We start from the raw sequence: 27,180 nt of genomic DNA, 5'->3' as shown, positions 1-27,180 counted from the left end.
CCCATCAAGTGCCCCCCTCAGTGCCCATCACCCAATCATCCCCACCCCCCGCCCACCTCCCCTTCCACCACCCCTAGTTCGTTTCCCAGAGTTAGGAGTCTCTCATGTTCTGTCTCCCTCCCTGATATAAAAAATAGTGAAAGGGAATAAAGGGGAAAGGAGAAAAAATGAGTGGGAAATATTTATTATTTATTAATGAGAAACAGAGAGAGAGAGGCAGAGACACAGGCAGAGGGAGAAGCAGGCTCCATGCAGAGAGCCCGACGTGGGACTCGAGCCGAGCCCGGGTCTCCAGGATCAGGCCCTGGACTGAAGGCGGCGCTAAACCGCTGAGCCACCCAGGCTGCCTGATTTCCATTTTTATTTTTATTTATTTATTTTTTTATTTCCATTTTTAAATAAGAAAGGAGTGTGATATAATTTAATTGGCATCATTTTTTAAAATAGTGGCACAAAGAATTATGGTATATTTTATGCTTGATGGCATCTTGAATTCAATAAATAAGGCAAATGAGTCAGATGTGGCAGGAACACTCTGGGAGGGTACACTCTGGGTGTCTTGGAAATTAGAGAGGAAGACCCAGGGAGGAGGAGAAGAGCAGGGAAATAATAACTTGAGAGAAATAAGGCTAAACAAAAGTCAAAATTTTGTGTCAGGACAGTTCTGTATATTCCAAAGAGTTAACACTGAATTACATAACCCCTTCCAGAATTCTGTCTTCCCAAATAAATCATAAGCTTTGTGAAGGGAGAGATGATATCTTCTTCCCCCAGAGAGTTGGTGAGGCACTTGAGTTGCAAGTGTCCAGCTGGCATACGTATAGTGATCATGCTTTGTTTCATCTAGGCATATACCTACCAGAAAGATATTTTCACCAAATTATCCTTTCATATTTCTGGTTTTGTGAGTTAATATAAATCAGAGTCCTATTAGTATATACAAGACATTGCTCTTTGTTTAAGATTGCTCTGCTAACTGGACATCCCACTGACTATGGCCTAATGCCCATTTATGAATATTTGAATATCACAAAAAGAAACCACAAAACTTTGCCAACATAAACTTTGCTAATATAGAGAAATGGAAATCTTTAAGTTCATTCCTAAATTATCTTAGGATATACAGGGTTACACAGATTCATATAAAAATTTTTTTCAAATATTTTAAAAGATTTTTAAAACTCAGAACATAAATAGGGGAAAATAAATAAACAAGAGACTGATGGAAGAGAAGGCAATATAGGTAAAGAAAGTAAAGATAAGACTTAATTCTAAGATCTGCTTATAGTGGATCAAGGTCATTTGTAGATTTGCTCACTATTGACAGTGGTAACCATATGAAAACATATTGCTCTATACAGGATGAGATTTTTGCGTTGAAAGAAAGTGTCCTCATTTTTAATTAAAGCTTGTAGGCATATTATGGAAATAACACTATCTTCATTACTCACTGTACTTTAAAACATTCATGTGGCTCAGGAAACAGATGTTATTAAAATGTTTACGGTTATCTATGTTAAAAATGTCCATGCCCTGCTGGAGCTTATTTTTAAGCCAACATTCATTTCGTAACAAAATATTTCCATCAATTTATAATTATCTTTTTAATACAGTATTTGCTTTGGAAATTTGTCAAAAAAGCTTTATGAAAATCTAAATAAATTACATTGACTAGTTCCTCCTTCTCTACATTTCTAATTAACCCATCCCTTCCCAGAATATAATAAAATTTTATTAAAGCTACAGAACTTTAAAAATGGAGTCTAGAGTAATAGCCAAATAACCAAACAAAAATTCCAGTTAAGAGTTTAGAAGCCCCACCCAAAGTCATTATCTTCAATTTACAACTACTACATTTTTTCTTCTAGCAGCTGACCATAAATTCACAAGACAGGATGACTTTAGGTAAGGGAGATGTAATGGGTGGGGGAGGATTTTGCTAATAATTATATCATAGATTAATAGTGTGTATGTTTTAAATAGGTATGTGTGTAAAAAGACACATAACATACATATGTTGTATACATAGTATAATATATATGTATTTTCCATGTGTATTTATAATGTGTGTGTACGTATATGACGATTATGATGAGTTCACCATCATAGGGAGAAGAGCTAGAAGCAGAGAAGGGGGTTGGGAAAGCACCCTGACGGTATTCAGAGGCAGGGGGAGGGATATCTGTGATGACATGGAGGGAAGAAATGAAGTCTGTTTCCTATGAATCACAATTCAAAATGCCCCAAACTTGATTCAATGTCTGCTGGTATTCCAGTGGGAGAATGAAAGGAAGAGAAGATTTTGGAAAGATATGTAGAAAAAAATCACAGGACTTAGAAGAGAGCATTACACAGTGGAAAGAGTACAGTCCGTGGGATCACACCTAACCTTGCAGCCCCGCTCTGCCATTAACCAGATGTGTGACCCTTGGCAACTTACTCTTAAACTCTTGGATCCTCCATTTCCTCATCTGCAAAATGCGTGCAATAATATTGCCTATCTCATGTGGCTGTTGGGAATATTAGAGACTTTACTAGACTCTAACAGGTTATCCCTTTCCTGTGACTTCCATCTCATCATCTCTTTAGGTTCCTTTGCCTGGCCTATAAACATGCTCACACTTCTATTCTTTATTAAAACAAACAAAGCCTCCCATGAGCTTTGATTTTTTTTAGCCTTATGACTCTCTTTGTAATATTATCTTTGGCTTCATCTCGGATAACTTTAGGCCAAATGCTGATCAGCGCTTTCCCAAATGATTTTTGTAGAGCACAAATTCAATAAAATGTTAATGGAGCAGGATTATTTGAGAAAAAGTGCCCTCTATGGCTAAATAAATTTAGCTAGTTCTGGGTTAGAGAAACCCTACTTGAGGATTACTCGGAGCCTTTACTGTGCATTATAAATTTCTAAGAGAGGTAGTGTGCAGTTTTTCACAAACTTAATCGACCATATGACTCTTGTACCTGAAGAATCATATGACACTAATATTCCCCAAAAAAACATTTTTTGATAGAGGGAGACAGTGGCTCAAACTCTGCCTATGATTACCACATCCTTCCTTTTTCTACTGCCTACCTTTTGGGAAATCCTAGCTTAGGGTTTCTGACTTTCCCCAACTGCCTTCTCACAAAGAGTCAACTGAGCCATAATTGGCTGAATTAAAAGATATTCACTGAGTATAAGAAGTATTCAACTAATACAGGAAATTAACACGAAGATTGTCAATGAAAATTGCCATCTAGTTTGATGATCCACCTAGATGGCAAAGCCTTTAAAAGATCAAAACTTGTTGATTCATAATATTGAGAAACAGTAGAAAAACAAAAACACTCAGTGAGGGTGACAGAACATGAAAGACTCCTAACTCTGGGAGACGAACAAGGGGTGGTGGAAAGGGAGGTGGGTGGGGGTTGGGGTAACTGGGTGACAGGCACTGAGGGGGACACTTGATGGGATGAGCACTGGGTGTTATGCTCTATGCTGGCAAATCAAACGCCAATAAAAAGATATACAAAAAATTAAAAAAAAACAAATGTACTGCTCTGGTGAGGGATGTTTGTGATGGGGGAGGCTGTGCATATGTAGGGGCAGGGGAATATATTGGAAATTTGCCTTTCACCTGATTTTGCTGTGCTGTAAGATTGCTCTAAAAATCAAATCCATTAAGAAAACAGAAAAAAAAATGCCACAAAAATAGAGATAAGGAAAATTCTGACATTCTGAAAAACAAGGACCATTGGTGCTAGTAAATGTTAGAGAAAGTTTTTCTTTATGTATTACTTTTAAATTATTTTAAGATCACTGAAATATCCAAGAATTTATATTGCTTCCCATCTTTATATCAATGATAACTTAATTATTCTGGCCACACAATTATAAATTACTACCAGGTCGTTAGTTATAGTTTTGAATCTTGTGTCTAAATCCTAGGGGACTTGAAAGAGCCAGCTAGTAGAACAGTTCCAAGTCTTTAAAACATGATCCTGGAATGACATGAAGGGGTCATTTTCTTAATATATTTTTTAATATTTATTTATTTTAAAGAGTGAGTACAAGGGGTGGGGTGGGAAGAGGCAGAGAGAGAAGAAGAGGGAGAAACTTAAGCAGACTCTGTGCCGAGCATCGATCCCACCACTGTGAGATTATGACCTGAGCCCAAAACAAGAGTCAGATGCTTAACCTACTGTGCCACCCAGTCACCCCTTTTTAATACTTTATGTCTGATTTTACCTATCTTGATGTGATTTTATGGTTAGTGATTTATACATGTAAACATGTTATAGTTAATTCACTGCCGTATAGATAGAAGAATGAAAGACTTGTTCACTGAATTCCTATTCCCTTAAATGAATAAAATTGAACTAAAACCCAAACTCCTGACATCCTTTACCTTTTCTCTCATGTCCCTATAAGCATATTCTATTTTCTCTGTCCTGAGGATTCCTGGGCTAGTTTGGGGTAAGAGATTTAACTCACCATTATAACAAGTGTCCCAACTTGAGAAGGTGGGAACCAAATTCACCAGGATCTAGAAATTGGCAACACCTTTATGTCCAGCTGCCCTGGCAAAATAACTCACAAAGCTCCTCTTCTCCTTGATCCTCTCCTTTATTCTTGCACGTTAGGGAAAATGAATATCAACCTGGTTTGGTCAGTTGCCAGGGCACTGCTTTGACCTACTTTTATTTCCTTTCATTTTTTTTTAAGTTTATTTATTTTAAGTTATCTCTGCCCAATGTGGTGCTCAAACTCATGGCCTTGAGATCATGAGTCACATGCCAGGTATCCCCTGACCTAGTTTTCTGATGGGTACAGTCCCAGGCTTAAAAGTCATATAGGATATGACTCTCTTTCTTTAAACTCCCTTTTCCTCTTGGATGCAGTTCTAAGTCAAAGTTTATTCCCACATGGAAGGAAATCAACTTCTTTCCCTCTACCCCATCCTTCCACATGGTTGGGCCAGGACTAGGCCCCAGCTGTGGCCTTGCTCAGCTCCACAGTGTGGGGAAGTACATGGATGCCATCCTCTCTGTGGTGACATTTAGTCAGGTGCTGGCAGTTGTGTGTTGGATTAGTCTCCAAGATACCCAAGAGTGTTATGGAGGATGGTAGAGAAGGAAGTAAGGGGTGAAAGAAAGGGCTCACAGCTTCTTTGGTCTGAGGCCATACTGACTAATAGCTGATATAACAGGAGAGCTCCACAGAGCAGCTCACCTTACCAGAATTCTCTAAAATAGGGACTAGAGTCTAAGACACACAAAAATTAAAGTGTGACTTTCTTTTTCTTGCTATTTTTCTTTGTACGTATACTTCCTTTAGAAACCACAGAAGGGTAGCTATGGTCAAAGGAAGACTTGAGTAGCCCTAGATCTCATGGTCATGGTGACCTTTATTTAATGAAACACTCCTTATTTAGATACTTAAATAGGGTTAAATAGGAATCTAACCCCCTCCTCTAATTTCTCTAGAGCCTAGAAGCCCTTCAGCAAGAGAATCTTTTTTTTTTAATTTTTTTTATTGGAGTTCAATTTGCCAACATTTAGCATAACACCCAGTGCTCATCCCGCCAAATGCCCCCCTCAGTGCCCATCACCCAGTCACCCCAACCCCTTGCCCACCTCCCCTTCCACTACCCCTTGTTCATATCCCAGAGTTAGGTGTCTCATGTTTTGTCACCCTCATTGAGATTTTCACTCCTTTCCCTTTATTCCATTTCACTAATTTTTATATTCCCCAAATGAATGAGACCATATAATGTTTGTCATTCTCCGATTGACTTATTTCACTCAACATAATACCCTCCAGGTCCATCCATGTCGAAGCAAATGGTGGGTATTTGTCATTTCTAACGGCTGAGTAATATTCCATTGTATACATAGACTACAGCTTCTTTATCCATTCATCTTTCGATGGACACCGAGGCTCCTTCCACAGTTTGGCTATTGTGGACATTTCAGCAAGAGAATCTAATCTCTCTCCACAATTAGAGTATTGGAATTCAAATAATATATAGATGCACTAAAAAAAATATATATATATATAGATGCATTTGATAACAGTTCATTGGGATTGGAAGGGGCCACAGAAGCCAAATGACAGAGGGGAAAACAAGTGAGGTTTGTTTTGTTTTGAAATAAGGACAATTTAACTGAGTGAACATTGCCAGACCTGAATGCTAGACAAACAAGGTATCTGAGGGACACATGAATTCGGACTTGAACTCTTCTAGCTTGCCCTTACCAGACTGCCAATGCATCCTGAGAAAGAAAAGGCTACATGATAAAATGGGAAGACCCAAGACTGTCTTCTGTGGGATCCACCATCTTTTAGAAAGGAGTCTTAATTGGAAAACACAACAACAACTACTGAAATCAACTCTGATCCATTTAAGTAGAAAAATAATTTATTAAAGGATTTTAAATTTCTTTGATAATCAGAGAAACAGGATTTGGAGGCAACCTCACCAGTAACCATGCCCCAAATCACACAGCAGAGGTCACCAATGATGCTTCCACCCTGGGCTAGACAATGCAGCTTCCATCACCAACACTATTGATGTTAGATAACAGGCCTGGCTACCACGTTAGAACCTGAGATGTCACTCCCTCTGAAAACAGGAGAGAGCCTCACCTAACCTTGCCAGAATGAATACCTCCATTCCTTTAGGGTTTGAGCTCTGGTAGCTGACGGGTGGATCTCAGGATATGTGGATCAGGACTGGTGGATCTCAGCATATGTCTATGCTCTAGCTTCTAGTAGGAGAAAATAGAGACTCAAATGGGGACTCTTCTGCCTAAACATTAAGAAAATGTTCAAAGGTACTGATGGCCAACAGAAACTGACCTGAGTCTACTCTTTAGCTGACAATAGAAGGGGAGAGGTTTTTCTGACTAGCCAATGAGCCTCAGTTAATTAGAAACTAAAACAAGATTTAAACCCAGGCAGCTTGGATCTCAAGCTTGTATTCTTACACACTAGAGAATTCTGCCAAAATAATTGGTCTTATCTAGGACCAACAAACTGGTCAAATCTGGACACATTTAACTCATACACAATTTAAATTTTTAAAAAGATTTTATTTATTTAATCATGACGGGGGGGGGGGGAGGGAGGGAGAGGCAGACACTGGCAGAGGGAGAAGCAGGCTCCATGCAGGGAGCCCAATTTGGGACTTGATCCCGGGTCTCCAGGATCATGCCCTGGGCGGAGGGTGACACCAAACCGCTGGGCCATCGGGGCTGCCCCACAATTTAATTCTGAATGCATCTTAGTCCTTTCCCATAAAATATACAAAAAAAATCAGAATTATAGTTTATCATTCTTTTGTTCTAAAAACTGTTGTTTCATTGATAAGGAAGAACTGGATATTAAGATGTTCACTGTAGCACTGCTTATAATGGCAAAAATTTGGAAAATAAAACACACACCAGGAAAGAATGAATAAGTAAAATGTGGTATGCTATATGATGAATATACATAGTTAAAAGGAACAAACTCGATCAATGTATATAACCATGGTTAGAGCTCAAAAATATGTTCAGTGACAAAAGCAACTTGTCCAACAATATGTACAGTATGACATATTTCCTCTTTTTAAAGTAGCCTCCCATACTGGACTTGAACTCAGGACTCTGAGATCAAGACCTGAGCTGATATCAAGAGTCAGACACTTAATCAGCTGAGCCACTCAGGTGCCTCATTATTCTATTCTTAAATCACAAAAAGCAATACATTATGTTGTTTGTGGGAAAACATGTATAGTGACAAAAATTTTTTATTTTTAATTTTATTTTTTCTTTTCAATTTTTTATTTAAATTATAGTTAGTTAACATATAGTGTAATATTGATTTCAGGAGTAGAATTTAGTGATTCATCACTTACATATAACACCTGGTGCTTCATCATAACAAGTGATGATGTTATACCTTAATACCCATCACCCATTTAGCTCATCCTCCACTCACCTCTCTCCATCAACCCTCAGTTTTTTCTCTATCATTAGGAGTCTCTTATGGGGGGCACCTGGGTGGCTCAATCTATTTAGCATCTGCATTGCACACAGGTCATAATCCCAGGGTCCTGGGATCAAGCCCTGAGTCGGACTCCCTGCTCAGTAGGGAGTCTGCTTCTCCATCTGTCCCTACCCCTGCCTGCCCCTACCCCTGCTCATGCTTTTTCTCCCTCTCTCAAGTAAATAAATACAGTCTTTTTTTAAAAAGTCTCTTATAGTTTCTCTCTCTCACTTTTTTTTTACCTTCCCCTATGTTCATCTGTTTCTTAAATTCCACAAGTGAAATCATATGGTATTTGTCTTTCTCTGACTTATTTCTGTTAGCATAATACATTATAGCCCTATCTACATCGTTGCAAATGGCAAGATTTCATTCTTTCTGATGGCTGAGTAATATTCCATTGTGCATATACACCACGTCTTCTTTATCCATTTGTAAGTTGATGGACATATGCTCTTTCCATAGCTTGGCTATTGTTGATAATGCTGTTATGAACATCGGGGTGCCTGTACCCCTTTGAATTTATATTTTTGTATCATTTGGGAAAATAGCTAGTAGTGTAACTCTATTTTTAACTTTTTGAGGAACCTCAATACTGTCTTCCAGAGTAGCTGCACCAGTTTTCATTCCCACCAACAGTGCAAGAGGGTTCCCTTTTGCCCTCATCCTCGCCAACACTTGTTTCTTGTGTTGTTAATTTTAGCCATTCTGACAGGTGTGAGATGGTATCTCATCATAGTTTGATTTGTACTTCCCTGATGATGAATGAAGTAACAAAATTTTCTAAAGTGTGGACTAGAAGAATCTACACCAAACTCATGATTGTAGATGTGCATGGGCAGGGAAGCAGATGAACGGGACTGAGGAGAGGGACAACTTTATCTGTAATTCTCTTTGATTAAAAATATTTGAAGCCAATATGGTAAAATATTAACATCTGTCCTCTCTGAGTGGCAGAACATATAGGAAGTTTTCTCCAGATTAAAAAAAAAAAAAGACAGAGAAAAGAGGAGGAAAAGGAGATGAATGGAAGAGGGGGGAAGTGATGGATCTCAAGTTCCAGATAGAAAGACAAAGCATTTGGTTATTTAAGAAGCAATTCCTTCCAAAAGCCCTGTCTATAAATGAACTTCTCTAAGCCAAGTGGGAATTCCAACCCAAATTCATTGTCAACAGCTTTGATTTTGAATAACTTCTTTCTTGCTTTTAAGCCTTCAACTCTGTTTATCTTTGACATTGGTTGATAGTACTTTGCCCTTTAGAGTCTGTCATTTTTCTGGCTTCAGCCTGGATCTTTTTGATGAAATCCTATTTTCCTCCCCGGGACTGTTATTTCTGCCACTTCAGCCCACTTCTCTGCTGCTGCTATTGATAGATTTTATTTGTGTTTGACACTGTTTCTAAGTTTTTTTGTTTTTGTTTTTGGTTTTTTTTTACAACACAGACTCATTTTACCTTTAAAAATCTTTTCTAATCAGATAGGTACTATTGGGATCTTCATCCTTGGGTTCAGAAACAAAGATACAAAGGGTTAAGCTCTAGATCACATGGCCAATAAATGAGTATGAAGACAGATCATTTTTCTCTGTTCTCCTGTTCATAGGCATCAATGAGATTTCCAATTATTTGCCATTACAAATAATGCTGCAGGGAGCATCCGGTACATGCCTTTTCGTGCACCTATAACAAGTCTCTAGGGTATACACTTTGAAATGGAATTGTAGCATTATAGGGAATAAGTATTCTCAACTTTGCTACATTTTGTCATAGTGTTTTAAGTGATGATCCTTATTTATGCTCCCCACCTATACAGCCCAGCAATGTTAACCCATATTATTCCCACCTACTAGAAAAGTAAAACTTTAAATTTTTATTAATATGACAGGTATAAAATAGAACCTCACTGTGGTTTTAATTTGTATTTCTGATTACTCTTCAGGTTAAACCCCTTTTAAAGTTTTCTATGAATTATCTAACTATACCTTTTACCGTTGCTATATTGGGTTATCTGTTATTTTTGTCATGTTGAGAACCTTTACATATTAAATACCAATCCTTTGTCTATCACCTACACTGTAAATACCTTCTCCCAGTCTGTGGCTTATCATTTCCTCCATGGTATCTTCTGTAAAACAGATTTTTTTCTAAATCTAGTCAAATTTTCCAATCTTTCACTTATGGTTAAACTTATTTTGTCTTACCTAGAAAAATATTTTTATGCCCAGACATAAAGTAATTCTCTTAAATTTTTCTCCAAAAGAGTTAAAGTTTTGCTTTGGACATCCAGGTCTAAATTAGCTGGAGTTATATTTGTGTATGATGAGTCGTGGCACTCTAGCTGTATCCTTCCTCCACATGATTCACAATTTTCCCCAGGACCATTTTGTATACAGTCTATCTCCTAATCAGTATTACCACCTCTTTTATTTATTTAGCAAGTTTTCTTATGCACATAGTCCTGTTCCTGGACTCTCCAAGCTGTCCCACTATTCCATGTGTCTATTTCTGCATTTATGTCACAATGTTTTACTTAACTTCATTATAAATATTGATATCTGATAAGACATGTCTCCCTGCTTGTTCATCTTTAAAATATTTCTTGACTCTTGGCCCTTTGCTCTTTTATATAAAATTTAGAGTCAGAACACTAAGTTCCACAAAAAAATGGAATTTTTATTCTATCAACACTTTCCAATCCAATATTTGTATTAACATTATGGATAATTTGGCAAAAATCAACCTTTTAATATTAAGTCTACCTATTAGTGAAAGGTATAAATCTTTCCATCTATTTAGGTCTTCTTTAATACCTTGTTACAGAATGTCAAAACACTTCAAAGATCTTGTACATATTCAGTTATTTGGTCCTTGGTGTTTTATGTTTCTTATTGCCCTTAAAAATTATGTTTTATTTTAAAAATTTACATTGATAAAATAAACAAGTCACAGGAGTGAAAAGTACAGTAGAGGGAATATAGTCAATTATATTGAAATAACTTTGTATGGTAACAGAGGGTAACCATCCTTACTATGGTGAGGATTTTGTAATGTATATAATCGTTAAATCACTGTTGTACACCTGAAACTAATATAATATTACATGTCAACTATACTTAATTAAAAATAAAGGCAAGGAGGGGGGCAGGATGTCAGGAAAGTAGGGTCCCCAAGTCACCTGTCCCCACCAACTTATCTAGATAACTTTCAAATCATCCTGAAAACCTACAAATTCGGCCTGAGATTTAAAGAGAGAACAGCTGGAATGCTACAGTGAGAAGAGTACGCACTTCTATCATGGTAGGAAGACGGAAAAAAAAGATACAAAAAGCATCCAAGGGGGAGGGCCCCCTCGAGGAGCCAAGGCTAAGGCCAGGCAGCGAGAGCCCCCAGGACAGGAAAGCCCCGTCCCAGAGAAGCAGGAGCTTCACCAATCTTCCCGGAGGGAAAGGCGCTCACAGGGAGCTCGGGCAGGATCCCAGGAGGGGCAGTGATGCCCTCGGGCTCCCAGGGGCACTAACAGAGGACCTGCGTCCCAGGGGAGACCCGCCACACCCCGTAGCCGCCGAGCTCCTTAAAGGGCTGCAGCGCGCGCCCGGCGGGGCCCGGGAGCAGCTCAGACAGCAGCTCAGGCGGCGGCTCCACGCGGAGGAGGCTGCACGGCCCGGGAGCGCGATTCCAGTAGCGCAGGCCCCGGATACTAGGGCACCGGGGACACAGCCCAGGATCCTGCGTTCCCCCGGGACAGGCGGAGGCCGGGAGGACACAGGATAGCGAGGACGCTCCTGCTGCCTGGCGCCCCTGAGCTGTGCAGATCAGCGCCCCCACCCCCAGAGCATCCGGGCTCCTGCGGACTTGGAGCTGCGGTAGTTACTGCAGGAGCTGACTCCAGGGCTGGAGAGCTGGCCATCACCAGTGGGGTTGTTCCTCCTGGTGTCACCTTGCACCTGGGACTGAGCAGGGCCACCAGGGAGCAGGGGCCTCACGGGGTAAACAGCTCCCACTGAGCCGTGCCCCTGGCAACGGGTAGGACAGCTCCCCCAGGTGCACACACCTGAGAGTCAGCACAGCAGGCCTCTCCCCCAGAAGACCAGCTGGAAGGACAGGGTAAGAGCAAGTTCTTGACCAAGCAGCGCTGGAAAGTTCCAGAGGAAGTCTAGGGACTTACAGTACATAGAATCAGAGGACACCCCTCCTTGTTTTTTTTTTGTTTTTTTTTGTTTGTCCCCCCCCCCATTTTTTTCTCTTTTTCCTTCCTTTTTCCAGTACAACTTGTTTTAGCCACTCTGCACTGAGCAAAATGACTAGAAGGAAGAACTCACCACAAAAGAAAGAATCAGAAACAGTCCTCTCTCCCACAGAGTTACAGAATTTGGATTACAATTTTATGTCAGAAAGCCAATTCAGAAGCACAATTATAAAGCTACTGGTGGCTCTGGAAAAAAGCATAAAGGATTCAAGAGAGTTCATGACTGCAGAATTTAGATCTAATCAGGCTGAAATTAAAAATCAATTAAATGAGATGCAATCCAAACTGGAGGTCCTAACGATGAGGGTTAACAAGGTAGAAGCACGAGTGAGTGACATAGAAGACAAACTGATGGCAAGGAAGGAAGCTGAGGAAAAAAGAGAAAAACAAAAGATCATGAGGAGGGCAGCCTGAGTGGCTCAGGGGTTTAGCGCCACCTTCAGCCAAGGGCATGATCCTGGAGACGCAGGATTGAGTCCCACTCCGGGCTCTCTGCATGGAGCCTGCTTCTCCCTCTGCCTGTGTCTCTGCCTCTCTCTGTCTCTGTGTGTGTGTCTCTCATGAATAAATAAATAAAATCTTGAAAAAAAGATCATGCACTGGGTGTTATCCTACATGTTGGCAAATTGAACACCAATAAAAAATAAATTTATAAAAAAAATAAAAAATAAAAATAAAACCTTAAAAAGATCATGAGGAAAGGTTAAGGGGAATAAATGTCAGCCTCAGAAGGAGAAATCTACATTTAATTGGGGTTCCAGAGGGAGCCGAAAGGGACAGAGGACCAGAAAGTGTATTACAAATCATAGCTGAGAACTATGAGGCCAGCATCACCCTAATTCCAAAACCAGACAAAGACCCCACCAAAAAGAATTATAGACCAATATCCCTGATGAACACAGATGCAAAAATTCTCAACAAAATACCAGCCAATAGGATCCAACAGTACATTAAGAAGATTATTCACTATGACCAAGTGGGATTTATCCCTAGGATGCAAGACTGGTTCAACACTCATAAAGCAGTCAATGTGATAGATCATATCAACAAGAGAAAAAAACAAGAACCACATGATCCTCTCAATAGATACAGAGAAAGCATTTGACAAAATACAGCATCCATTCCTGATCAAAACTCTTCAGAGTGTAGGGATAGAGGGAACATCCCTCAGCATCTTAGAAGCCATCTACGAAAAGCCCACAGCAAATATCATTCTCAATGGGGAAACACTGGGAGCCTTTCCCCTAAGATCAGGAACATGACAGGGATGTCCACTCTCACCACTGCTATTCAACATAGTACTAGAAGTCCTAGCCTCAGCAATCAGGCAACAAAAAGAAATAAAAGGCATTCAAATTGGCAAAGAAGTCAAAGTCTCCCTCTTTGCAGATGACATGATACTGTACCTAGAAAACCCAAAAGACTCCACCCCAAGATTGCTAGAACTCATACAGCAATTCGGAAGTGTGACAGGATACAAAAATCAATGCCCAGAAATCAGTGGCATTTCTATACACTAACAATGAGACTGAAGAAAGAGAAATTAAGGAGTCAATCCCATTTACAGTTGCACCCAAAAGCATAAGATACCTAGGAATAAACCTAACCAAAGAGGTAAAGGATCTGGTTTTCTTTTTTTTAATATTCCCCTGGCTATTCGGGGTCTTTTCTGATTCCATACAAATCTTAAGATGATTTGTTCCAACTCTCTGAAGAAAGCCCATGGTATTTTGATAGGGATTGCATTAAACGTGTAAATTGCCCTGGGTAGCATTGACATTTTCACAATATTAATTCTTCCAATCCATGAGCATGGAATATTTTTCCATCTTTTTGTGTCTTCCTCAATTTCTTTCAGAAGTGTTCTGTAGTTTTTAGGGTAGAGATCCTTTACCTCTTTGGTCCCCCTTAATATTTCTTGCAGAGCTGGTTTGGTGGTCACATATTCTTTCAGTTTCTGCCTATCTTGGAAGTTCTGTATCTCTCCTTCTATTCTGAATGAGAGCCTTGCTGGATAAAGTATTCTTGGTTGCATGTTCTTCTCATTTAGGACCCTGAATATATCCTGCCAGCCCTTTCTGGCCTGCCAGGTCTCTGTGGAGAGGTCTGCTGTTAACCTAACACTTCTCCCCATAATGGTTAGGGATCTCTTGTCTCTTGCTGCTTTAAGGAGCTTCTGTTTATCTTTGGAATTTGCAAGTTTCACTATTAAATGTCAGGAGGTTGAACAGTTTTTATTGATTTTAGGGGGGGATCTATCTCCTGGATCTGAATGCCTGTTTCCCTTCCCAAGTTGGGGAAGTTCTCAGCTATGATTTGTTCAAATACACTTTCTGGTCCTCTGTCCCTTTTGGCGCCCTCTGGAACCCCAATTAAATGTAGATTTCTCCTTCCGAGGGTGTCATTTATTTCCCTTAACCTTTCCTCATGATCTTTTAATTGTTTTTCTCTTTTTTCCTCAGCTTCCTTCCTTGCCATCAGTTTGTCTTCTATGTCACTCACTCGTGCTTCTACCTTGTTAACCCTCATCGTTAGGACCTCCAGTTTGGATTGCATCTCATTTAATTGATTTTTAATTTCAGCCTGATTAGATCTAAATTCTGCAGTCATGAACTCTCTTGAATCCTTTATGCTTTTTTCCAGAGCCACCAGTAGCTGTAGAATAGTGCTTCTGAATTGGCTTTCTGACATCAAATTGTAATCCAAATTCTGTAACTCTGTGGAAGAGAGGACTGTTTCTGTTTCTTTCTTTTGTGGTGAGTTCTTCTTCTAGTCATTTTGCTCAGTGCAGAGTGGCTAAAAACAAGTTGTACTTGATAGAAGTGGGAACTCTTCTCACTGTAGCATTCCAACTGTTCTCTCTTTAAATCTCAGGTCGAATTCATAGGTTTTCAGGATGATTTGAAAGTTATTAGGTAAGTTGGTGGGGACAGGTGACTTGGTGATCCTACTCTTCTGCCATCTTGCCCTGCCCCCCATTTGATTTTTCAGATTTTAGAATGTCCTTGCATTCTTGAAACTACTTGATCATAATATTTTTGATATACTATTTTATTTAATCAACTAATAGTTTACTTATAATTTTATGTCTTTGTTAATAAGTGAAAATGAGGGACACCTGGGTAGCTCAGTGCTTTAACGCCTGCCTTTGGCCCAGGGTGTGATCCTAGAGTCCCAGGATCAAGTGCCACATTGGGTTCCCTGCATAGAACCTGCTTCTCCCTCTCCCTGTGTCTCTGCCTCCTTCTCTCTCTGTGGGTCTCTCATGATGAATGATAAAACCTTTTAAAAAAGTAAGTGAAAATGGGCCTATACATCTTTTTCCTTACCTTTTCCTTTTTTTTAAGATTTTATTTATTTATTTGAGAGAGAAAGAAAGCACAGAGAGGGAGTAAGAGGGAGAAGCAGATACCTCACTGAGCAGGGAGCCCAACGTGGGACCCGATCCCAGAACTCCAGTATCATGACTTGAGCTGAAGACAGACACTTAACCTACTAAGCCCCCCAGGTACTCCTCCTTTTCCTTTCCTTATTAAATTTTGGAGACAAGACTAAATTAAACTCATGAAAAGAAAAAGAGTTGGAGGCATCTTTTTTTTTCCTATTTTCAGAAACAACTTGTATTAAACAAGTATTATCTATTCCCTGAAAGCTTTGTGGAATTCACTTACAATGCTCTCTGAGCCTCAGCTTTTATGGTAATTGGAGGGGTGATCTCTGATGACTACCATTTTCATTTCTTCAGTGACTATTATTAGCCTGTTCAAGTTATCTCTTTGTGACAATATTAGTATTTTCTATTTTTACCAGAAATTCACTTTTATAGATTTCAAATGTATTATTAGCATGTAGTTAGAAAAACTATTGTGTCATATGGATACAATTAGCTACAAAGAAGGCTGAGAAACATCATGTTTATTCTAGGCAATCACATAATCATGTGTCCAGCTAAAAATGGATCATTTATTTTAACTTAGGAAAAATTAAAAATGAATATTAGTAGACAATTTATAGTCATCTTCATAGCTTCAATGATTAGCAACATGCTCCAGGAGATGGGTTAATACTGGGGTCTTAGTTTGTGTTCTCCTGGTAGGTTTAAGAGGCAAGAGTTAGAGGCATTTTTAAGGGCAGATACCAGAGCCTATGGTGCCAGAGTTTGGAATTATCATTCCTATTTTTCTCTGCACAAGGAAATTAGGGTGCCTCAGGAACCCCCACTTAGTCTTCTACCCCAAGGCTGCTCTATTTAAAGTTTTCTTCCTTGTTCTATTCCCCTGTCTCTCAAGGAAAGGAAGGAGAGGAGAAATATTCAGAAGTTGGATGTCTATCTATATCCAACCAGGTTTTCTGTTCTTATCCCTCACATACCAGGCTACATTACCCTTATAACTACCCATGAAGGTTTCATTCAAATTTTTCCCTACCTTATTCATTTATTCATTTTCTGGTCATTTACTATTTTACTCATTATTTTTATTGGCTTTATTCATTTATTATTTTATTTCTCAGCCCCATACACTTTCCTCTTCCCTGAGGCCCCCTGTCAGGTTTGGAGGGGACCAGCAGCCTAAGCTGGTCTCCTACTTGCCAAGAATCACAGGTGCCTTATTTGTGTTTTAATTTGGGGGGTTGGGAGACTCCAGAGGGAGACATTTATGACTCTGCAGAAAGAAGAGCATGATGATATCAGAGTGGATTCCCCTCTCAAAAGGAGATGAGAATTCTACCAGTGGCAGAAGAGGGACATGTAAAAACTATATAAGCTGAGATGCATGGTTTCTGAGAAGAGCCTGGAGCTAGGCTGCTTCCTCTGTAGGCTGAGCTCCCATGTTACAGGGTCGAGATCTTTCTGAGGAATTTGGGGGACTCCAGAATAGGAGCTTTGTACCTCCTTTCCCAGATGTGGCCTGAGGAAACTGAGAGTACACTAGAGAAGCCCCAAGTCCAGTCTGACTCAAGGCAATGAATTAGCAATGCTGAGGGCAGTATCTAGGTAAGCAGACCTGACAGTGGTCCCACAGAGGACCAAAAATGCCCCGGTGGCACAGAAAAGCCTCTGGAATTGTCACTTTCCCTGAAGAAGGACACAGAGGTAGGTCAAGAGAAGGCTACAGATAGAAGAGGTTCACAATTGGGACAAAGAAGAAGCAATGTGTGTGGGCTTGCTGACTGCAAGCCATAGTAGAAGATATCAGCAAGGGAGTTGGGTGGACATAGCACATGGCTGAACCCAAAGGTCAGTGAAGGCAGAGACAGGCCCACCCCCAGGTGTCCCACCCCAGTGTCAGGACACCATGCCAGCCCCTGGAGTCTCAGGCCATCCCCAAGAGAAGGCAAGGAAAAGAGGGAGGAGAATGCCACATGAACAGAGCCATTAGACAAAAGTGGTTATGTTTTTAAAGTAGAAGTTAGTGAATCAAAGCAAATTGGCAAGTTTAAGTTTTCTACCATTAGCAAAGCCTGAATTGAGCCAAGTAGATATAAGAAAAACACCCTTCCCTTTTTTTTTTTTTAATTTATGATAGTCACACACAGAGAGAGAGAGGCAGAGACATAGGCAGAGGGAGAAGCAGGCTCCATGCACCGGGAGCCTGATGTGGGATTCAATCCTGGGTCTCCAGGATCGCGCCCTGGGCCAAAGGCAGGCGCCAAACCGCTGCGCCACCCAGGGATCCCCACCCTTCCCTTTTTTGCACACCCAAACTGAAATAGTGAATTTGACACTTGAGACAAACCTCACCTTGATTTTTCTTACGGGTTTAAGCATTTATCATTTAAACTTTCTCATTCTACCTGTTTTGTTGTTTATTGATCACTAAATTATTTCTTTTTAAGCTTTTCTGTCTTTTTTTCTAGGTCCTCTTTTTTTATTATTGATTCATATTTATTTTATCACTGATTCATCTTTATCTTCCCTTTTATTAAATATTTATTAAAATCTCATCCTTTTAGAGTTACACATATTTGCAATAAGTAGCAAAGACAATATAGCTAGACCTGTACGGTAATGTCTTCAACCACCAATTCAACACTTCAAAAAAGAAAATGGTATAAAAACGATTTAAAGTGGAAGATAAGCCAGGCAGTTTAATATAGAGCTGTATAATTTAACTTAATCTGTATAACTGTGTCACTGTATAACTGTGTAATTTAACTCCATTAAAGATGGAGTCTGGAAGCCCCAAAGGGGGAGCTCTCACTTATTACCACCTGCCCTAAGAGGATACCTCACATTTCCCAAACGGAAGGAGCTTACTTTACAGACCACAGTAGGAAGAAGGAAGAATCTTTCCTTGACTAGCAATAGCTTAGCCAATGAAAATGCAGCCGAACAGCCCCCACTCCTAGCTCTTTTCCGGGGTAAGAACAAGCCCTTCCCTTCTGTTCTCTAGACTTATCTCTAATTTGCCATAGTTTGCTTGTGGAAATTTCTGAATAAGCTCATTATTCTGATAAGATAACTGGCTCTTCTGTTTTTTAAAGTCAACATTACATGGTACCACAAAGGTACCTGAAGGAGATAAACCCTTAAGGGACTAACAAACCCCCAGAACTGTGTGAGGTAGTCACATGAACTCCTGTACTCTCTCTCTCTCTGCTCCCATGGTTCATTTCTTTCCTTTTAGTTCAGTGAGTCTCCTCTTGGATCTGAGCTCCCTCCTTTTGGTTGACATTTGGTTTGACTTTACTCAGGATGTAGTTTTTTGTTGTTGTCATTTTTATGAAGGCATTGGCCTTCCTGATGAGTACTCTTATGCTTTCTGAACTTCTGGTTTTGAGTAATGGTATCCGAATCTACTAAAATATCTCAGGAGCATCCTCCTTCTGGGACCCTGGCTGGTTTTACATATAAAAATTACAGTTCTTCTCATGCACATTTTTAACTAATTGGACCAATGTAATAAAAAATTTACAACTCCAGTGGTCATTATGGGAGATTTTTCATCTCCTCAAACTTACTTTTCTTAGAACCAAGTTAGAAGGCCGTAACTCTAAACTAAAACACACTGAATGCGATGCCTATTTCAATAGGGGTCTTGAGGTTTCCAAGCATATCCAGGCCTCTAAAATCACTTCTTTACAAAGTTCCATTTCTAAACTAACCAAGGCACACAAACAAAAGAAATCTAAGGTTTTGAAGCCTTTTGCCCCTCTCCCATCCCCATAATCTGTACTTCCTTCATACCACCCAATTCCTCATTCTAATTCTCTGAGCTTTCCTTTTTCTTGGAACCATTCCCTGCTCCCTACTTCTCCAACCCCATTAGAACCTGCACTTTTAAAACTAGATCCTCTGAGGATTCTCATGCTAAGCATCTAATTTCCTTATATACTATAAGCCATAGTCAAAGATTTTCCTAGAATTACTGAAAATCCTCAGATTTGCCAAGGACTTAATATAGTCATCCAGATTTACTAACCAGGTTCCTCAATTTGTACCAGCTAGTTCACATGCTCATTGGTGAAGGCCAAGCCCAACAGGGGATGAAACAGCTAACTGGGATGATTCGGTTTTCAGAATCTCTACAACTGCACATGTAACTGCCTTGTTATAGTACTAGGTTCAGCAAGTACTAAACTACTTCACCTGGAATCCCTAAGGCGTTCCTAAAACCTACTGATCGAAATAAGATTCAGGCCTGTACTCAGAAATGCAGTGAACCTGTAGATAACTATTAGAATCAACTCCAAATTGTTTTCCAGGAAAATTCTGGCCTTTCTATGGATGTTGAATCCACTCAGGTAGCCTTCCACTCTATGTTCATTAATGGGATGAACTAAGATCTTTCCCTTCTGGTGAAAATGCAAATCATCTCACCATACACTTGATGATTCAATTAACAGGAAGGCCATTGAAATACTTATTTTTCAATTCTAATAAATCGAGGCCTCTAAACAAAACCAAGCCCCTTCCAATCTCTGCCACTATTGCAAAAATCCAGGATGTTGGAAGAAAGATTGTTACAAATGTAAGCACTCTGGGTGTCCTTGGCCCTCTAACCAGTGTTTCCAATGCCCTCCTAACTCCCAATCTGGGGACTCCGAGAAACCACAGAGCCTTCTCTCAATCCTTCCTCATAATCAACCTGGATAAATAACTCTCTAGACTGGGAATAAATTTCTCTATCATTGACAGCAAAGCTACACTCTTGCTGCTCAACCCCACTGTTATTAAACAGCTACTGCCTCAAAGTATTGAGATGGTTCAAATAGTGGGGGTCTCACAAACTTAAATAGGTTTCTATCTCTAAGCACATTTTTTTGTTTGTTTTTTGTTTAGGCCCACTGAAAGATAAGCGTCCTTTTCTCCTTAGTTCCTCCATCCTTGTTCATATATTAAGCTGAGATTTCTTTTTTTTTTTTTATTTATTTATTTTTATTTTATTTTATAAATTAATTTTTATTGGTGTTCAATTTACCAACATACAGAATAACACCCAGTGCTCATCCCGTCAAGTGTACCCCTCAGTGCCCGTCACCCATTCACCCCCACCCCCCGCCCTCCTCCCCCTCCACCACCCCTAGTTCATTTCCCAGAGTTAGAAGTCTTTATGTTCTGTCTCCCTTTCTGATATTTCTCACACATTTCTTCTCCCTTCCCTTATATTCCCTTTCACTATTATTCATATTCCCCAAATGAATGAGAACATACACTGTTTGTCCTTCTCCGGTTACTATGGCCAAGTTCAAAAAGGGTGTTGCCTGAGTTCTCCTCTGGGATTTTGATGGAATCTTGTCTCACATTTAGATCTTTCATCTATTTTGAGTTTATCTTTGTGTATGGTGCAAGAGAGTGGTCCAGTTTCATTCTTCTGCATGTGGATGTCCAATTTTCCCAGCACCATTTATTGAAGAGAGTGTCTTTCTTCCAGTGGATCGTCTTTCCTCCTTTATCGTATATTAGTTGACCATAAAGTTCAGGGTCCACTTCTGGGTTCTCTGTTCTGTTCCATTGATCTATATGTCTGTTTTTGTGCCAGTACCACACTGTCTTGATGAACACAGCTTTGTAGTACAACCTGAAATCTGGCATTGTGATGCCCCCAGATATGGTTTTCTTTTTTTAAAATTCCCCTGGCTGTTTGGGGTCTTTTCTGATTCCACACAAATCTTAAAATAATTTGTTCTAAGTCTCTGAAGAAAGTCCATGGTATTTTGATAGGGATTGCATTATACGTGTAAATTGCCCTGGGTAACATTGACATTTTCACAATATTAATTCTGCCAATCCATGAGCATGGAATATTTTTCCATCTCTTTGTGTCTTCCTCAATTTCTTTCAGAAGTGTTCTATAGTTTTTAGGGTATATTTTGAGAACCATTTGAATGGTAAATGGTTCTCCAACCTTTTATTTTCAGGTTGTAGGTGTCCTTCTGTCTAAAATGAGTCTCTTGTAGACAGCAAATAGATGGGTCCTGCTTTTTTATCCAGTCTGAAACCCTGGGCCTTTTGATGGGGTCATTAAGCCCATTCACGTTCAGAGTTACTATTGACAGATATGAGTTTAGTGTCATCATGATATCTATTTAGTCCTTGTTTTTGTGAATTGTTCCACTGAACTTCTTCTTAAAGGGGAGTTTTAAGAGTCCCCCTTAAAATTTCTTGCAGAGCTGGTTTGGAGGTCACATATTCTTTCAGTTCCTGCCTGTCTTGGAAGCTCTTTATCTCTCCTTCCATTTTGAATGAGAGCCTTGCTGGATAAAGTATTCTTGGTTGCATGTTCTTCTCATTTAGGACCCTGAATATATCCTGCCAGCCCTTTCTGGCCTGCCAGGTCTCTGTGGAGAGGTCTGCTGTTACCCTAATACTCCTCCCCATAAAAGTCAGGGACTTCTTGTCTCTTGCTGCTTTAAGGATCTTCTCTTTATCTTTGGAATTTGCAAGCTTCACTATTAAATGTCGAGGTGTTGAACGGTTTTTATTGATTTTAGGGGGGGATCTCTCTATTTCCTGGATCTGAATGCCTGTTTCCCTTCCCAGATTGGGAAAGTTTTCAGCTAGGATTTGTTCAAATACATATTCTGGCCCTCTGTCCCTTTCGGCGCCCTCGGGAACCCCAATTAAACGTAGGTTTTTCTTCCTTAGACTGTCATTTATTTGCCTTAATCTGTCTTCATGGTCCCTTAATTGATTGTCTCTTTTTTCCTCAGTTTCCCTCTTTGCCATTAACTTGTCTTCTATGTCACTCACTCGTTCTTCCACCTCGTTAACCCTCGTCGTTAGGACTTCTAGTTTGGATTGCATCTCATTCAATTGATTTTTAATTTCTGCCTGATTGGATCTAAATTCTGCAGTCATGAAGTCTCGTGAGTCTTTAATGCTTTTTTCTAGAGCCACCAGTAGCTGTAGAATAGTGCTTCTGAATTGGCTTTCTGACATTGAAGTGTAATCCAGATTTTGTAACTCTGTGGGAGAGAGGGCTGTTTCTGATTCTTTCTTTTGAGGTGAGGTTTTCCTTCTAGTCATTTTGCTCAGTGCAGAGTGGCCAAAAACAAGTTGTATTGGAACACGGGGGAGTATCACTGGTCCGTCCAGCTGGTCTTCTGGGGGAGGGGCCTGCTGTGCTGATTTTCAGATGTTAGCACTTGGGGGAGCTGCTCTGCCCCTGCCTGCTGCCGGGCTCAGCAGGGGTTGTTTACCCCCGTGGGGCCCCAGGAGGAACAGCAGCAGTTGCTATGGCAACTCTGGAAGCCTGGATTTAGCCTCCGCAGGAATGCCTGCCCGGGGGAGGCCGGATCCTGGGCTGTGTCCCGGCGCCCTGTGCTCCGGGGCCTGCGCTGTTGGATTCGCGCTCCCGCCCTGCAGCTCCCTCCCTGGAGCCCCTCCGAGCTGCTCCGGTTGGTCCCTCCGTGTGCGCTGCAGCCCTTAGGGAGCTCGGAGCACTCTCCTGCGCTCGCAGGTGTCTGTTAGTGTCCCAGGGAGCCTGAGGGCATCCCCGCTCTCCTGGGTCCTGCTCTAACTCCCTGCGAGCCCCTTTCCGCCCGCCCGGGAAGGTTGGTGCAGCTCCTGCTTCTCCGGGACCGGGCTCTCCTGTCCTGGGGACACTCGCCCCGGCCCTAGCCCGGCTCCTCGCGGGGCCCCTCCCCCTCGGAGGCCTTTTGTTCCTTTATTTCTTTTCCCCGTCTTCCTACCTTGATAGAAGCGCGGACTCTTCTCACTGTAGCATTCCAGCTGGTCTCTCTTTACATCTCAGGCCGAATTCGTAAATTTTCAGGATTGTTTGAAGGTTATCTAGGTAATTTGGTGGGGACAGGCGATTTGGGGACCCTGCTCTTCCGCCATCTTGCCCCTCCCTCTAAGCTGAGATTTCTTAGAGAACTATCTTGCTGGAATTTCTTTCTCCCAAAAGAGGAAGGTAATTTTAGAATTTGATAGCAGCAATCAAATAGCCAACCAGGTGAATCAAATGACCCTTCAACATCTTTGCTTCTTCTCTGATCCCACTGGAGCTAATTTTAAGGACACTAACAATTTGTCCCCATTGAATCACCTTTTACCCTCATTATGGGCAAAATCTTCAACTGGTAGAATCCACAGTGCACCTCCTATTAAGATCTAAGTATATCCCTCAAGACCTCTCCCAGAATTAATCAATACCCTATAAACAAGCCCTTCAAGGCATCAAGTCCACAATAGAATATTATAAGACTCAGGGCCTCCTTCTCCCTGCACCAGTTCTTGTAATATTCCTACTTTCCCTGTGATGAAACCCAATGGCATAGATGGAGATTTCTTCAGGATCTCGGAGCCATAAACAATATTGTTATTCTTCATCATCCTGTTGTTCCAAATCCCCATACTTTGTAGATTAATTCATGTGGTGCCCTCTTGAGTATCCCTGGATAAGGCTGGCCAGTATCTCTTTGCCTTTACTGAGGAAGGGAAACAACACACCTAACAATTGTGCTTCAAGGCTTTACCAAAAGTCCTTTCCAAATCTTAAGCAGATTTAGATGATATAAAGTTACCTAGAGGCTCTACTTTATAACAATATATAGATGATGTCTCTGCTCCCCTTCTCAGGCCTCTGGAGGAAGAGAGCATCCAGCATCCACTTGTTAAAACTTATAGCCACAGGGACAACAAAGTCTCCAAGGAGAAACTGTGGTTTTCTTAAACTTAGGTTAGATATTTGGAACACCTGCTTTTAGAACAAGGGCTATATTTAGGTCCAAATAGGTTGCCTGGCATCCTGAACTTTTCTAAACCCAAAACTAAGTGCCAATTACGAGCTTTTCTTGGGCTAGTGGGCCACTACCAAAATTGGATTCTAAACTTCTCTCATACGGTCCAACTCATATGTTTTATCAAAAACAACAAATCTGGCTCTATTACTTAGGAAGACAAGAGTAAACTTAACCTTGAAAGCTCTAATGGAAAGCTTGATAAATTCCCCTGCCTTTGGACCATATCAATTATCAACTTCAGTTTGTTTTTTGTTTTGTTTTGTTTTGTTTTTACATTTGAAAGACAAGGGAACCTCCTTGGGATACTTACCCAAAACCATGAAGCCACCATCAATTGATATGGTATTATAACCAACAGCTAGACCCTGTGGCACAAGAATATCCCCCTTGCCTCAGGGCCATTCCTGACACCACCCTGTTAGTCAAGGTCATTGGAAACATATTCATGAGAACACTTCTAACAATCTAGCACCCCATGCAGTGGGAGTACCCTCTGCATTCTCATCACATTCAACACCTTTTGGCCAGTCCTCTTGCCTCCTATGAAATCCTCTTGTTTATCACTCCTTATTTAACTCTTTGTGACTGGAATAATCTTAACCATGTCATCCTTCTTCACTCTGCTATGGATGATACATCTCATGACTAACAGATCACCTCCTCATCCCTGTGATGATTTACAGAAAAATCCTTTGGATAATGCTGACATTTTGTGATTTACTGATGGTTCTTATTTGAAAGGTGAAAATGGTAAATTTTCACCTCAGTATTCTGTTGCAAGTCCCTACAAAGTTGTTAAGGCAGAAACTTTGCCTTCAGCTACGTTGGCCCAACAGGCTGGATTGTACATTCTTGCTTGGGCCTGCATTTCAGCAAGGGTAAAATTTCAAACATTTACACTGATAGGAGATATACCTTTGCGGTAGCTCATGACTTTGGAATGACATGCTATTAGTGAGGTTTCTTCCTTTCCAGTGGGGATAAAAAAAAATAGACTTAATGTCCAGGAATTATTAGATGCCATATCCTTGCCAGCTGCTTTATCTATTTCCAAGGTACCTGGGCATTCCTGATATGATTGCCTGGAGGCTAAAGAAAACCACCTTGCTGATACTTCTTCAAAGAAAATGCTTTCAAAGGAGTGAACCTATGTCATGGTCCACAGGAATGTTCCCCTAAACTGACTAGAGATGCCCAAATTGGCCCCCCAAAAGGAAAAACAATATTAGAATTCAAATAACTGTTGTTCAATTAAAAAAAAAAAACTCTGGCTTGGGCCAAACAGTAATCCAGTTCTGCCAGAGACTCTAAAGTTCCTAGTACTAACATATATACATTGAATCATTAGTCTACTGATAAAATGATAAAGTTCCTGAACCAATACTGGTGGAAATATATTAACAAACCTGCAAAGAGCACCTACTTTGCTTGTCCCCCCTGCCTGAATTCAAGAAAACCTGTTAACACTGCTCCCAGACACTTTAAATTGTCCAATGGACTACTTGAGATTTGGCAAGTGGATTTTATTCAGCTACCCTCATTTCATGGATATAACTATGTCTTGGTAATGGTTTGTATGTTTTCTCATTGAACTTAAGTCTTCCCTTGTAGATAGCCATTACTAGTTCTGTGGCTAAATTCCTACTAGGAAAGATCACTCCTACCTGTGGAATCTCCCTCAATCTCAGGTCTACCCTCTTTGGAACCCATAAACTCTTACTCTTTGAGATAATCACTGGATTCTCAATATACTTGGCTCCTGCTTCTTTCAACCCATAACTGGTAAACAGGGGCACAATTCAATATCATAAAGGCCTAAAAGAAAAAAAAATAAAAATAAAGGCCTAAAAGTTTCTGTTGAGAATAACCATGGTTTCATAGAAGAATCTGCCAAATATTCTCAAAAGACAAAGACCTTAAATTCCACATCTTGCAGCCTGGAGATTTCATCTATTGAGTAAGACCTCTCCAGAAGACTCTTCAACCCCACTGGATAGGCCCCTATCAGGTACTGTTAACCTACCCTTGCGCTATCAAACTCCAAGAAATAGGCTCTTGGATCCATGTGTCACATCTAGAGGAAGCACTAAACCCTGACTAGACATGCACACCAAATGATGACCTGAAAATAAAGATTTCCAGGACCTGAAGCAAACGACAGCTACAGGGGACAGCTTTCCCAGGATGACTGGATTAGGCCTAGATACCTTCTTCTCACAGGTGCTTCTTACCTTATTTCCTCCCTTTCTTTCTTGGCCCAATATATTGCAAAAGGGGAAAACCTTTCTGACTATTTGATCTGTCACCAGAAACTCCAATCTGTTCATAATGCCAGAGATCCCTTTGTCTTCCCTATTTAAATACCGTGCTCCCCTGTACCCAAGAGAAATACAAATGACCTAACTCATTTAACTGTTGCAAGGATTTTAGAAAAGACATCTTTAGCCTGGGATGGTTCCTTGAAGAATGTCTGCTTCTCATCTTATTCTGTATAATCATTATTTCATTTCATTTATTTTGAGAGAGAAAGAGAGAGACTGCATGTGTGCATGAGTGGGGGCAGGGGCAGAGGGAGAGAGACTCAAATAGACTTTGTTCTAAGTGCAGAGCCCGAGGCAGGGCTTGACCCCAGGACCCCAAGATCATGACCTGAGCAGAGACCAAGAGTCGGACACTTAACCAACTGAATCACGCAGGTTCCCCCAGTAAAATCATTATTAAGTTT

The sequence above is a fragment of the Nyctereutes procyonoides genome, unplaced genomic scaffold (genome assembly GCF_905146905.1).
Source record: "Nyctereutes procyonoides isolate TBG_1078 unplaced genomic scaffold, NYPRO_anot_genome, whole genome shotgun sequence".
NCBI classification, from domain to species: Eukaryota; Metazoa; Chordata; class Mammalia; order Carnivora; family Canidae; genus Nyctereutes; species Nyctereutes procyonoides.
This window is presented reverse-complemented; position numbering follows the sequence as displayed.